The sequence below is a fragment of the Dama dama genome, chromosome 4 (genome assembly GCF_033118175.1).
Source record: "Dama dama isolate Ldn47 chromosome 4, ASM3311817v1, whole genome shotgun sequence".
In the NCBI taxonomy this organism is placed as follows: Eukaryota; Metazoa; Chordata; class Mammalia; order Artiodactyla; family Cervidae; genus Dama; species Dama dama.
Window position 1 is genome coordinate 34,175,188 of NC_083684.1, and position 14,931 is coordinate 34,190,118.

Below are 14,931 nucleotides of genomic sequence, written 5' to 3' on the forward strand. Positions count from 1 at the left end.
TGTTCATCAATGATATTGGCCTGTGGTTTTCTTTTTTGTGGCATCTTTGTCTGGTTTTGGAATTAGGATGATGGTGGCCTCATAGAATGAGTTTGGAAGCTTACCTTCTTCTGCAATTTTCTGGAAGAGTTTGAGTAAGATAGATGTTAGCTCTTCTCTAAATTTTTGGTAGAATTCAGCTCTGAAGCCATCTGGTCCTGGGCTTTTGTTTGCTGGAAGATTTCTGATTACAGTTTTGATTTCCTTGCTTGTGATGGGTCTGTTAAGATCTTCTATTTCTTCCTGGTTCAGTTTTGGAAAGTTATACTTTTCTAAGAATTTTTCCATTTCTTCCAAGTTGTCCATTTTATTGGCATAGAGCTGCTGGTAGTAATCTCTTATGATCCTTTGTATTTCAGTGTAGTCTGTTGTGATCTCTCCATTTTCATTTCTAATTTTGCTAATTTGGTTCTTCTCTCTTTGTTTCTTAATGAGTCTTGCTAATGGTTTGTCAATTTTGTTTATTTTTTCAAAAAACCAGCTTAGCTTTGTTGATTTTTGCTATGGTCTCTTTAGTTTCTTTTCCATTTATTTCTGCCCTCATTTTTAAGATTTCTTTCCTTCTACTAACCCTGGAGTTCTTCATTTCTTCCTTCTCTAATTGCTTTAGGTGTAGAGCTAGGTTATTTATTTGACTTTTTCTTGTTTCTTGAGGTAAGCCTGTAATGCTATGAACCTTCCCCTTTGCACTGCTTTTACAGTGTCCCATAGGTTTTGGGTTGTTATATTTTCATTTTCATTCATTTCTATACTTATCTTGATTTTTTTAAAATTTCTTCTATGATTTGTTGGTTATTCAGAAGCATGTTATTTAGCCTCCATGTGTTTGAATTTTTAACAATTTTTTTCCTGTAATTGAGATCTAATCTTACTGCACTCTGGTCAGAAAAGATGACTGGAATGATTTCAATTTTTTTTTAATTTTCCAAGGCTAGATTTATGGCCCAGGATGTGATCTATTCTGGAGAAGGTTCCATGTGCACTTGGTAAAAGGTGAAATTGAGTGTTTTGGGGTGAAATGTCCTATAGATATCAATTAGGTCTAGCTTGTCCATTGTGTCATTTAAAGTTTGTGTTTCCTTGTTAATTTTCTGTTTAGTTGATCTATCCATAGTTGTGAGTGGGGTATTAAAGTCTCCCACTATTATTGTGTTACTATTAATTTCCTCTTGCCTACTCATTAGCCTTTGCCTTACATATTGCGGTGCTCCTATGTTGGGTGCATATATATTTATAATTGTTATATCTTCCTCTTGGATTGATCCTTTGATCATTATTTAGTGTCCTTCTTTGTCTTTTTTCACATCCTTTATTTGAAAGTCTATTTTATCTGATATGAGTATTGCGACTCCTGCTTTCTTTTGTTCTCCGTTTGCGTGAAATAATTTTTTCCAGCTCTTCACTTTTATTCTGTATGTGTCTCTTGTTTTGAGGTGGGTCTCTTGTAGACAGCATATATAGGGGTCTTGCTTTTGTATCCATTCAGCCAATCTTTGCCTTTTGGTTGGGGCATTCAGCCCATTTACATTTAAGGTAATTATTGATAGGTGTGGTCCTGTTGCCATTTACTTTGTTGTTTTGGGTTCACATTTATACAACCTTTCTGCATTTCCTGTCTAGAGAAGATCCTTTAGCATTTGTTGAAGAGCTGGTTTGGTGGTGCTGAATTCTGTCAGCTTTTGCTTGTCTGTAAAGCTTTTGAATTCTCCTTCATATCTGAATGAGATCCTTGCTGGGTACAGTAATCTAGGTTGTAGGTTATTCTCTTTCATTACTTTAAGTATGTCATGCCATACTTTAAGTATGGCCTGAAGAGTTTCTATTGATAGATTAGCTGTTATCCTTATGGGAATCCCTTTGTGTGTTATATGTTGGTTCTCCCTTCCTGCTTTTAATATTTGTTCTTTGTGTTTGATCTTTGTTAATTTGATTAATATGTGTCTTGGGGTGCTTCGTCTTGGGTTTATCCTGTTTGGGACTCTCTAGGTTTCTTGGACTTGGGTGGCTATTTCCTTCCCCATTTTAGGGAACTTTTCAGCTATTATCTCCTCGAGTATTTTCTCATGGCCTTTCTTTTTGTCTTCTCCTTCTGGGACTCCTATGATTCGAGTGTTGGGGCGTTTCACATTGTCCCAGAGGTCCTTGAGATTGTCCTCATTTCTTTTGATTCTTTTTTCTTTTTTCCTCTTTGCTTCATTTATTTCCACCATTTTATCTTCTACCTCACTTATCCTATCTTCTGTCTCCGTTATTCTACTTTCGGTTCCCTCCAGAGTGTTTTTGATCTCATTTATTGCATTATTCATTTTTAGTTGACTCTTTTTTATTTCTTCTAAGTCTTTATTAAACATTTCTTGCATCTTCTCAATCTTTGTTTCCAGGCTATTTATCTGTAACTCCATTTTGTTTTCAAGATTTTGGATCATTTTTATAATCATTATTCTAAACTCTTTTTCAGGTAGATTCCCTATCTCCTCCTCTTTTGTTTGACTTGGTGGGCATTTTTCATGTTCCTTTATCTGTTGGGTATTTCTCTGCCTTTTCATCTTGCTTAGATTGCTGTGTCTAGAGTGGGCTTTCTGTATTCTGGAGGTCTGTGGTTCCTTTTTATTGTGGAGGTTTCACCCAGTGGGTGGGGTTGGACGATTGGCTTGTCAAGGTTTCCTGGTTAGGGAAGCTTGCGTCAGTGTTCTGGTGTGTGGAACTGGATTTCTTCTCTCTGGAGTGCAATGGAGTGCCAAGTAATGAGTTTTGAGATGGGTCTATGTGTTAGGTGTGACCTTGGGCAGCCTGTATGTTGACGCTTGGGGCTATGTTCCTGTGTTGCTGGAGAATTTGCGTGGTATGTCTTGCTCTGAAACTTACTGGCTCTTGGGTGGTGGTTGGTTTCAGTGTAGGTATGGAGGCTTTTGGACGGTCTCTTATTACTTAATGTTCCGTGTAGTCAGGAGTTTTCTGGTGTTCTGAGGTTTTGGGCTTAAGTCTCCTGCCTCTGGATTTCAGTTTTATTCTTCCTGTAGTCTCAGGACTTCTCCAACTATACAGCACTGATAATAAAACTTCTAGGTTAATGGTGCAAAGATTCTCTCCCGTGAGGGACACCCAGAGAGGTTCACAGAGTTACATGAAAAAGAGGAGAGGGAGGATGGAGATAGAGGTGAGCAGTAGGAGAAAAAGGGGGACTCAAGAGGAGAGAGATAGATCTATGCAGTTGTCTGTTCCCAAAGTGTTCTCTGTAGCCCAGACACCCACAAAGATTCACAGAATTGGATTGGGAAGAGAAGGGGAAAGGAGGAAATAGATGTGTTCTGAGGTAGAAAATGGAGAGTCAAAATTGGGAGAGAATAATCAACACACTCCAGAATAAAAATGGGAACTGAATATTAGATTCTTAAATGTCCAAAATTTATATCACATACTGAGAAACAAAGATTAAAAATCTAGTCAGAGGTCAGACTCTTAAAAATACAATATTGAAAACAAAAACAGAAAAAAATTTTAGAAATATATATGAAGTTCAGTTTAAACATAGGGCTTCTCTTTTTTTTTTGCAAGTTTATAGTGAAATGAAAATGAAAATTAAGGAGTAGTAGAGGAGTAATAGAGGACTTTAAATGGAAATAAGAGAAAAAGAAGAAAAAAAAAACGAAAAAAGAAGAAAAAAAATAAACAAGGGAAAAAAACACTTTTCCTAATTTAAAAAAATCATAAAAATCTATGAAAATGAAAGTTAAGGAGTAATGGGGGATTAATAGGGAATTTTAAAAGAAAATAAAAGAGAAAAAGTAGAAAAGAAAAAATTTTTTTAATTAAAAAATATGTAAAAATGTATCTAGGAATTTCTCTGGAGCTGCTGCCGTCAGTGTGGGTTTGGTTCAGTTTCAGATAGCTCCTCGTTCCAGCTTACACTTCTTGATATCTACAGGCCCCTCCCGGTGTAGTCGGTGTTATCTACAGGGAGTTTAATCTGTTGCACCGTCTCTTCTGAAGCGGTTCCCTTTGTTTATTTGGCTTCTGTCTGCCGGTCTCTTCAGTTGCCCAATTTCCGCCCTGGCACAGGCGGGCAGAGGTGGTCTCTTATTCAGGTAGCTAGTTCCGTCGCGCTGTGGAGAGGGGCTGGCACTGCTTTCCCCGTCTACGCTGCTCAGGCTCCCGGCTGCTCTATATGGAGCGTGCCCTGCGCTGCGCGCGGTTCCAGCCCTCGGGTGTTCCACAAAAGCGCGGACTCGTCTGTGCCTGCGTTTCGTGCCTTCCCTGGCCCAAGCAGCTCAGGCAGCCAGGAGCTTCAGGGGCACGCTCTCCCCGGGTGTGGCGCACCTTCTCCCCTCCGCGCTCCCAGGCCCAGTCCCTGCCCGCGCCGGTTGGGTGCGTGCACCCTGTGTCTCTCTGCGACCCTCCCGGGGGGATGTCGACCATCCAGAATCTCAGGAAGTCTTTGGTTAGAAACTGGAGGCCTGTTTGCAGTGCGGTAGGGGATGTGGTCCTTGGGGCCGAACCTGCCCCTTTCCCCTCCCCCCTGCCTCCTGCCTCCGGTGGGGCTGGGCCGGTCCGCAGCCACCTAGCTCCTCTGGACTTGCTCAGTCCCTTTGTTCTGTGAATGGCCGGCAGTATGTTCGGGCCAGTTAATTTTCTCTCTCTCTTTTTCTGTCCCACAGTTTAAGTTGGTAACTCACAAAAGCTCCCCCCGATTGCCCTGAGGGCACTCAGGCCCAGTCCTTACCCTAAGCAATGCTGCCCACTCCTCTCCGTTCAGCCCCCACTTGCTGGTGGCGGATGCAGAAGTCTGGGGTACTTTTCTGTTGGGAGTTGCTTTTAGGCACTTAATCTGTGAGTTTTAGGAAAGTCATCTTAAAAACAAAGAAACAAACTCACTGTTACCTCAGTCTGTGTATATATTTATGTCAACTGGGTATACAAAGCAATGGAAGATGGAAACATTTGCTAATTACAATTAATGAAGATAAAATACGTTCCAAGTTACAGACTTGAGAAACATCAATTTGTACTATGTGAATTCCAGATTATTTGAAAGGAAAGTAAGGAATGAATAACAGGTGGAAGTATTACAAAATGTGTTGATGGGAGAAATATCCATAACCTAAGATATGCCAATGACACCACACTTATGGCAGAAAGCGAAGAAGAACTGAAGAGCCTCTTGATGAAAGTGAAAGAGGAGAGTGAAAAACTTGGCTTAAAACTCAACATTCAGAAAACTAAGATCATGGCATCTGGTCCCATCACTTCACAGCAAATAGATGGGGAAACAATGGAAACAGTGACAGACTTTATTTTGGGGGGCTTCAAAATCACTGCAGATGATGACTGCAGCCATGAAATAAAAAGACGCTTGCTCCTTGGAAGAAAAGTCATGACCAACCTAGACAGCATATTAAAAAACAGAGACATTACTTTCCTGACAAAGGTCCGTCTAGTCAAAGCTATGGTTTTTCCAGTAGTCATGTATGGATGTGAGAGTTGGGCTAAAGAAAGCTGAGCACCAAAGAATTGATGCTTTTGAACTGTGGTGTTGGAGAAGACTCTTGAGAGTCCCTTGCACAGCAAGGAGATCCAACCAGTCCATCCTAAAGGAAATCAGTCCTGAATATTCATTGGAAGGACTGATGCTAAAGCTGAAACCCCAATACTTTGACCACCTGATGTAAAGAACTGACTCATTTGCAAAGACCCTGATGCTGGGAAAGATTGAAGGTGGGAGGAGAAGGGGATGACAGAAGATGAGATGGTTGGATGGTATCACTGACTCAATGGACATGAGTTTGAGTAAACTCCAGGAGTTGGTGAAGGACAGGGAGGCCTGGCATGCTGCAGTTCATGGGGTGGCAAAGAGTCATACACAACTGAGCTACTGAAGTGAGCTGAACTGATGATGTGAGACAGAGACCGAGAGAATATGGAAATCAGACTGGAGTCAGAATGGTATAGACTTTGAGCTTTATTCCTTATAGTTTTGTTCATGGTGGTGATGATCATTGGAGGCTATAGGATTATTTGCCTAAAGTTCTTCATGTAGAATTCACACACAGGAGCTGCTGTGATTGATGTTGAGTGGAAACTGTTGCCTCTCTTTCCTTAGACTTAACTGGTTCCTTCCTCCTCCAATATCACCACCTCACAAAATCTCCCACTGACTATCCCCAAAGCATTTCTTCAGTTATGTTAAATTTTTGTAGGCACAGTTTAAGGCACTCTAGAGAGTAAAAACATATTCAGATTCTTTTTCAACTCACTGGGGAAAATGAGTTGAGGAAGAAGAGAGAGACTAGAGGAATGTAAGCACACTTATTTTGTTAGAGAAGCCCCAAGGAGAGTTATGGATAATCTAAACTATAAAACCAGCATGTCAAAGGTAGAAAGAATGAATAATAAGCAATGTACATGGGTTTTGTGATTTTTTTCTCTAGTCAGATTTTGGCAGTGGTGGACAAGAATTAAATAGAAGAATAGAGGCTGTCTCTGAGGTTCCTGATTTCAAGTGAATGATAGTATTACTAACTTATTTGTTTGCCCTGTAAGAGCTGAACATTTCCTTTTGTTATTTTCCTGCCAAGAAAAATAAAAAACCATTTTACTGAATGCTACAAATTTTGCATATTGATTTATTTTATTTTATTGGAATGCATTAAAAGGTTTCATTTTATTGAGCAGAAGCTGTTGTTCACCATAGATTCTGAAAAGATTGCCAGGAGGCATTTGTATATTTAATGTTCCTTCAGTTCAAATATACTTAATCATAATTAAACTCAGTTGAATGGCTTTTAAAAGAAGTTAGCTGTTAATGTGATTGGCAGTTTTCTGTGCCTTTGACAGCATCTAATGAAATATGCCTGGGTGGCATGCAACACTGACTAATGCCAAAATTTATCTTCTATGATCTCTAACTAATGTAATGTGATTATGTTGAATCCTCTGTTTTCAAGAAGGCATGTTATTACTTCCCATTATCTAAATAAGAATGATAAATGTTCAAGGTTTTCATTAAATATAAACAATCTTGAAATTAGTATTCTTCAAATACTTTTGTTAAAAATGAGAGTGAGTATTGTTTTGTAGGAGAAAATAAACAGGCAGGCATAATAGATCATTTTTTCTTCAAAAGTAGTATTAAGTCATCTTATACTAATACTGTTTAAAATTCATAAAGAGGAGAAAGAAGATAGAAAGTGATACTGCAGACATTACTTTGGGGTCACAAGCCTGCAGCTTTCTTGTCACCACTAGATGACAACCTTGCATATTTGGTAGTCACTAGCTCTCTAGTTCTTTCCTTGTGGGACTTGGTATAATTTACTATATTTTCCAGCATTTCAAAAAATTATGAAAGTATAAATATCTTTGAAAAAAACTTGCATCATGGTTGTTGATTGTTCTCCATTGCCAATGGCATTACTGGCAATATTTAGAAATATTTGTTCAAAATATTAGTACAAATAGAGTTTTAATGTTCTCTATAATTTTGAACACTTTGGTTTAATTTCTGGTTTTTATGTCTCTCAACAAACTTGTTATGAACTTCCATGTAATTGCTTTTATAACAATAGGTGAGGTCAGTTTCCATGATGTTTTCATTTTCAGATTTAATGCTTCTTAGCTCATACAGCCACAGCAGGTTCCTTTCTGCTCTGGGGAAAGAAAGATGACCAAGAAGGTGTTACTGATCCTATGTAGCCATGTCTCTTACTTTGCCTTGAATTTGAATGATGGCTAGTAACAAATTGTGGAAAATAATTACATTGTTTTCTTATAATATACAACATAAAATTTGACTTTAGGCTTTTTTTCCCCATGCATCAAGTTAATTAGGCTTTGGATAAAAGAGAATTTAGAGGACAAATATAAGGAGCACGTGGCCAGGTTCTTTCTTTGTAGAAGGAATAAGAGCACACATTTTGATTTATAGAAATCAAAATCATCTATTTAGGAAGCCATTTTTCAGCAGTAGCAAAAAAAAGAATTTTTTTTTAAAGTCCTTCTGTATCAGGAGTCCTCAACTGGTGAGAATTTGACCTCCTCCCCCCAAATCAAGGACATTTTTTGATCATCACAACTGGAGGAGGATGGCAGCTAGTAAATAAAGTCTGAGGAGGCTGCTGAAAATCCTACAGTGCACAGAACAACCTCCCACAACAACTAATTAAGCAACCCAAAATGTCAGTAGAGCCATGACTGAGAATCTGGTTCTATATGTCTCAACCTTTCATTCCCAAAGAAGGAATTGCAGTGTCAATGAAAAATAGGGACTCTGGAGTTTGGCATAGTTAACACAGTATATGATGTACTTCTATATTTATTTGTGTGATTCCATATTTGATATAACTCTCTTCCTCCCTTTAAATGGGAAGTCCCAATATTTTAGAGGCATTCTTATTTTTCTTCACATTTTTGTCCTAAATATCTAGCACACTTGTTCTATTATTGCAGGTACCTAATAAATATTTGGTGAATTTGAGTGTTGGTAAATCAATGAGGTGATAAATAACAGAAACCATAAAATATGAGAAAGAAGGAAAGTTGAAAGGGGAAGGAGATGAGGGAGCAGGACCATAGAAAGATAAATGAATTAATAATAAATATATTTTAAACATTTAGGTAGTGTAAGAATGACTCTGGTCTTGGAATCTGGAAACTTGGATTCTAGTTCCAGTTTAGATTTGTAATAAGTTCATGAATATGAAAAGAAGTGTTCATCACTCAGTTGTGTCCAACTCTGTGACCTCATGGACCCACCAGTATCCTTTGTCCATGGATTTCTCCAAGCAAGAATACTGGAGTGGGTAGCCATTCTCTTCTCCACGGGAGTCTTCCAGACTGAGGGATTGAACCTGGGTCTGCCTGCATTGCAGGCAAACTCTTTACCATCGGAGATACCAGGGAAGCCCCATAAGTTCATGAGTGATGGCAAATTTCATAACATCTAATATTCAACTTGCCCATACTGAAGTTTGCAAACTAAGCCCTGATCTTTTTGAGAATCAAATAATGGAGCAGATAGAAGAGTTTTTGGACCGGCATGTAAGGAGTTTATAAATCTCCACTCTGTCCTAAGACTAGTGAAAAGCTGAACAAACTGAAAAATCAACAACTATTCTGAGATCTGTAAGAGAGGAAGACAGAGCCAACCGCGGTCCCCAAGGCTGGAGAGAGACATAAGCTACTGCAGGGAGTCCTGCTTTACCAGGGCAGAGATTCACAAGCAAAAAAACACTGCAGAAACCTGTGTTCAAGCAGGAAAACCTGATATGTAATCAACAAATTGCTGGAGGCTCAGAGTGGAAAAGTCTGAGAGTTAAAAACAACAGGAGTACCTAATCATAGTGGGTACTCCAACAATATTGTGAGATTTACCTCTAGGAGCTCAACCAGTTTGGAGAAAACTAGAGAAAAAAACCTGGTGCTTCCAGCAGGAGGATGTGGAAAGGAGCCATTCTGAAATACAACAGAATACTCTTCTTTTTTTAAAATTTAGTTTTAATTGAAAAGGATAATTGCTTTACAATACTGTGTTGGTTTCTGTCATACAACACCGTGAATCAGCCATAAGTATACATATTCCCCCTCTTTCTTGAGCCTCCTTCATGCCCACCCGCTATCCCACCCTCTGGGTTGTCTCAGAGTGCCAGGTTGCACTCCCTGTGTTACACAACAGCTTCTCACTAGCTGTCTGTTTACACATGGTAGTGTATATACCTCAGTGCTACTCTCTCAGTTCACCCCAACCTCTCCTTCCCCAGCTGTGTCCACATGTCTTTTCTTTATGTCTGCATCTCTATTCCTGCCTTGCAAATAGGTTCATCAGTACCATGTTTCTAAATTCCATATATGTACATTAATATACAGTATTTCTCTTTTGGACTTACTTCACACTGCATAACAGGATGTAGTTTCATCCACTTCACTTCAACTTACTCAAATTCATTGTTTTCTATGGCTGAGTAGTATTCCATCGCCTGTATGTTCCACATCTTCTTGATCCATTCATTTGTCGAAGGCCTGCCCTCAAGGGAAGCTAGTAATCAGAGCCTTAACTGCTGCAGTATTATTGACACTTAACTGACCTGGAAGAAGAGAAATACCCAACTTCTGCCCTCTTGAACTATCCTGTCTTACCTAAGAGGAGAGAAAAAGCTTAGAAATTCTGGTGGAGTTCAGCATCCAAAGGTATAGGTTTAGTATGTATGGCTCATTCATTGCTTAAAAAACCAATAGGATAATTCATCATATAAACAGGGTAAAGAAGAAAAACCACTTGATCATATCAATAGATGCAGGAAAAGTATGTGACAAAAGCCAACTCCTGTTTATTAAAAACAAAACAAAAAACTCTCAGTGCATTAGGAATGGAGAAGAATTTTGTCACCTTGATGAATACCTACAGCTAATACCATATTAATATTTAGTAGTGAGAACCTAAGCTTTCCCTCTAAGATTAGTTAATAGGCAAAGATAACCCTCTCATCATGCTACCATGCCTTTTCAACATTGTAGTGGAATATCTAGGTATGCAATCAGTTCAGAAAAGGAAGTAAAGGTATGTAGATTGTGGGGGAAGAAATGAAATCACCTTATTTCACAGATGACATAATTTTCTGTGAAGAAAATCTGAAAAAAACTGACAACTCCTGGAATTAATGTAGGTCTGTTGCTAGTACTAATTAGTGAACTAGTGATTCTTGTAATTCTGTCTGATGTTTTAGGATTGACTCGTCGCTGTCCATGGGACTCTCAAATAGTCTTCTCCAGCATAATTCAAAAGCATCAGTTCTTTAGCACTCAGTCTTTTTTTAATGTTCCAACTCTCATATCTGTACATGGCTACTGGAAAAAACATAGCTTTGATTACACAGTCTCTGCTTTTTAATATGCTGTCTAGGTTGGTCATAGCTTTTCTTCCAAGGAGCAAATGTCTTTTAAGTTCATGGCTGCAGCCACCATCTGCATTGATTTTGGAGCCCAAGAAAATAAAATCTGCCACTGCTTCACTTTTTTTGTTCACCATAAAATAAAGGGACCATATGCCATGACCTTAGGTTTTTGAATGTTCGGTTTTAAGACAGCTTTCTCACTCTTCTCTTTCACCCTCAACAAGAGGCTCTTTAGTTTCTCTTCACTTTCTGCCTTTAGAGTGGAATCATCTACATATCTGAGGTTAATATTTCTCCTGGAAATCTTGATTTCAGTTTGTAGTCATCCAACCCAACATTTTGCATGATATACTCTGCATTTAAATGAAATAAGCAGGGTAACAATATACAGCCTTGTCGTACTCCTTTCCCAAATTTTAACCGATCTGTTGTTCCATGTCTGGTTCTAACTGTTACTTCTTGACCTGCATACAGGTTTCTCAGGAGATAAGTAAGGTGGTCTGGTATTATTATCTCTTTAAGAATTTTCCACAGTTTATCATGATCTGCACAGTCAAAGGCTTTGGCATAGACAATGAAGCTTCAATGCCAAAGCTTCTATGCCAAAGCCTTTGAGTGTGGATCACAATAAACTGTGGAGAATTCTTAAAGAGATGATAAAATACCAGTCCACAATAAACTTTGGAAAATTCTTAAAGAGACTCAGAGTAGCCAATACAATATTAAAGGAGAAAAATAAAGTTGGTAGACTGACACTGTCTGAGAGGATGGTTGACTATCAGGCTGTAGTAATCAAGACACTGTGATACTGATGAAAGAGTAGACCAATAGATCAGTGGAATAAAATAGAGAGCCCAAAAATAGATCCACAAAACTATAATCAATTGTTCTTTGACAAAGGAGCACAGACAATATAATGGAACAAACATAGTCTTTTGGATAAATGGTCTGGAAAATTGGACGTCCACTTGCAAAAATAAGAATCTAGATACAAACTTTATATCTTTTACAAAGTAACTCAAAATCATAGATCTAAATGTGATATGCAAAACCAGGAAACTCCTAGATGGTAATTTAGATGACTTTGGGGGTATGACAGTGGCTTTTGTAAACAGTACAAAAGGCATAATTCATTAAATTATTGACCTGCTGAACTTCATCAGAATTTAAAATATCTGCTCTGCAAAAGAACATTACAAGAGATTGATTAGACAAACTACAAACTGAAAGAAAATGCTTGCAAAAGTCACATCTGGAAAAGGGCTGTTACTGAAAATACATAAATAACTCTTAAAATTCAACAATTAGAAAACAAGCAATATGATATAAAAAAGAACAAAAATCTTAACAGATACTTATCAAAGAAGCTAATCAGATGGCAAATAAGTTTATCAGAAGATGTGCTACATCATATGTCACTAAGCAGATTAAAAAACAGAGATACCACTGTAGACCTAATAGAATAGCTAAAATTCCAAACAATAACAACAGCAAATTGATTTCAGTTTGTAGTCATCCAACCCAACATTTTGCTTGATATACTCTGCATTTAAATTAAATAAGCAGGGTAACAATATACAGCCTTGTCGTACTCCTTTCCCAAATTTCCTCAGCAACTACTGAGGATCCGGAACCAAAAAAATGTATCTTTGACTATTGATGTATTACTTAAAAATAATATTAATAGTTGATAGAATAAGATGCCCACAATATTTTGCAGCTTTTGAAGCAAGAAATGGAATCTATTTCCCCATACCTTGAATATGAACTTGTCTTGGGACTTGCTTTGACCAATAGAATATGGTAGAAATGATCTAATTAGACTTTCAGAGCTAGAACTGAAGATGCCTTGCAGCTGTGGCTTTCTGTCTCTTTGAACTGTGACCTAATACTGCAAATAAAACTGGGATGAAACACAATGAGGAGAGGGAGGCTGAGTAATCTCTGCCATTCTGGCTGTCTCAGCTGAGATCCCAGACATGTGAGAGAGGTCAGCTCACAACATTCAACTCTAGTCAAGCCACCAGCTGGCTGAATACACACGAATGGGTCCAGGTGAGATCAGCAAGAGATTTAATAATCAACTCACAGAATCATGAAAAATCATAAATTGTTGTTTTAAAAGACAATTTGTTTTGAGATAAATTTTACACAACAAGAGAAAACTGAGATTATTTTCAAAATTAACATTTTTAGTAGATGAAATACTGAAAAATATGAACAAGATAGGATTCATGAAGGGTATTTTAGAAAGCTATTTTAAAGATAAAATTACCAATGACCCCTGATTTTTTAAGTTTCTTTCCTTATAAGATGGAAAAGAGAAAAATGTGCACCATGAAAATGCAACTTGGGACAGGATTTTGACAGAAAGGCTTGGATTAAGAAAGAAATGTACAATCACAGTACATATGCATATTTATAGGCTTGTCACAACATGAATACATATAGATAGCTACTTTCAAATATATATATGCTTATATATATATAGGCTGTTTTGACAGATGTGGCAGATATGTATACCTATATATCTATTGCTATTAGTCTTTTTAAAACTAATGTGATGGATGCTTATTTTCTGCATTTCATTATTTTTCAGTCATAGTATACCTGAAGAACAACTGCATCTTGTTTTTAAAGTAAGAAAACTATTTCACTTTCCTGTTAACCTCTGACAGCGCAAAGTAAAATGATTCATTAAATACATACTTTATGATTATTTATGAGATGCTAATTAGATGTGTGATGTGCTAATTATTAAGAAAATGCACATCGGAACATCTCCAGGTGTGTCCCTGCTGCCTCCTTTCCCCCCAGGTGTAGTCACTCTCCCTCTGGAAGAATGTTAGGGTACTACAGCATTTTTTCACTGCATTAAAAGAAGTTGAAGAATAAATTTTTTTAAAAATTATGTTTTCGTTAAAATAGATGGTAAAAAGATAAAGTAGAAATAAAATATGTATTTAATATGATGGGGAATTAAATGTTCATAACATTTTTTTAAATTAAAAGTTTGTAATTTTTTTACACAATGCAAAGAATGTAACCATAATATTGTAAGGAGATAGAAGAAAAAAATCTACAAAAATGTAAGATGATGATATAACAACACATACCTGTAGTATGGTACTATTGTTTAAATTTTCTTTCTCGTTTGGTTACTTTTCCTAATTTAAACATAAATTGATGTGTTTAATTAAAATCATGACTAGTTTGTGAGTTGAGAAAAATGTAAAATAGATTTTTAAAAAAGTTTTGTACAAAATATGCATTACTTTAATATTGACATTAGCAACAGTTGAAACAGATAACATTAATCATTTACATATGCCTGTGATTTCTCTGAAATCTTTATTATCTTATATGGTAATCTGAATTCTCTGAGTTTGATGAACTGTCTTAATAATTTCCTAACCAGTTCACCTACAATCACCCTTCACCCTCTCCAATGATTTTCACATCTAAGTGATCTTTCTGACACAGTTCTAAATGTGCCATTCCCTATCTTTGCTTAAAAAGTTTGTATTATGTACATCTGTGTCTCTTTTTCTGTTTTGCATATAGGGTTATCGTTGTATGACAAAAACTACTACAATATTGTAAAGTAATTAGCCTCCAACTAATAAAAATAAATGGGAAAAAAAAAGTTTGTATTGCTTCCCATTATTCTCAGAATCAAGGCAAAACCCCTGGAAGTAACTTGCAGAGTTGGATTTGGTCTAGCTACTTCATAGTTCCTCAGCATTACCCTTTCCATTGTCCTTGCTTTCTGCATTACGGACGTCCTGTTGTTCAGTTGCTAATTTGTGTCCAACTCTTTGTGACCCTGTGGACTGCAGCATGCAAGACTTCCCTGCCCTTCACTATCTCCTGGAGTTTGCTCAGACTCATGTCCATTGAGTCAATGATGTGATCCAACTATCTCATCTTCTGTCTCCCCCTTCTCCTTCTGCCTTCAATCTTTCCCAGCATCAAGGTCTTTTCCAGTGAGTTGGCTCTTCACATTAGG